The sequence below is a fragment of the Haplochromis burtoni genome, unplaced genomic scaffold (assembly GCF_018398535.1).
Source record: "Haplochromis burtoni strain Fernald_Lab_line unplaced genomic scaffold, NCSU_Asbu1 Contig_371, whole genome shotgun sequence".
Taxonomy (NCBI): domain Eukaryota; kingdom Metazoa; phylum Chordata; class Actinopteri; order Cichliformes; family Cichlidae; genus Haplochromis; species Haplochromis burtoni.
In genome coordinates this window covers 349,841-350,680 of record NW_024582732.1, presented here as the reverse complement: position 1 = coordinate 350,680, position 840 = coordinate 349,841, and positions in this window count along the sequence as shown.

The following is an 840-nucleotide window of genomic DNA, read 5'->3' as shown; positions in this document are numbered from 1 at the left end:
TATATGCCATACCATATATATCTCACATTTTGTGATTTAATGATTTTGTGCTGCCCTGTGTTTGTCTGTGCTGCCTGCCTGCATCTTGCTGCACTTCTTCCTGGCTGACAGAGTGTTTCTCAGACACACAGACACACATATTATCACTTCTAACTTGACCTTCCACATCTGATCACATTTTACCTTTTAATCCCTGATACTTCTCTATATTGTCACTGTCTGCCAGGATTGCCACATCTATCACAACTGCAGTCTTCTGCTTCTTGTTAACGACAACTATGTCTGGTTGGTTGGCCGGCAGCTGGTTGTCTGTCTGGATCCTGAAGTCCAACAGGACCCTAGCCCGCTCATTCTCAACCACCTTTGGCGGTGTCTCCCGTTGGGAGCTTGGGACTTGTAATCCATATGTGGCACAGATGTTCCCTGGTTGTCATGGCTTTCCATGACAGTTCCTCCTTCTGTCCTTGTCTTCACACTGTCTTCAGCTGCCTTTTCTCTTGGAGCAGCTTATCTTAGAGGGGCATTTTCCATGTTTCCTCTTGAGTCGTGTCTCTGACACTCATTACTCATCGCTCTACTTCTTTCTGTTCCTGGTACAGGTGCAGGGTGCTGGACTTTGGGTGGAAGCCTCTGTGGATTGTGAGTTTTCATGTCAGTGGCATCTATGTCCCGGTGAGGTGGAACAGTGAGTCATTCACCTCTTGCATACACGTTGCCATCCATGGACAGGAGGTGGCTGATGGTGACTCCACTCCAGAATCTATATCTGCTCTTAGTCATGAGCTGGCTTGAGACTGGCTTGATGGTGACTTGTTGAGTTGCCTTTAGGTTGACCTCCAG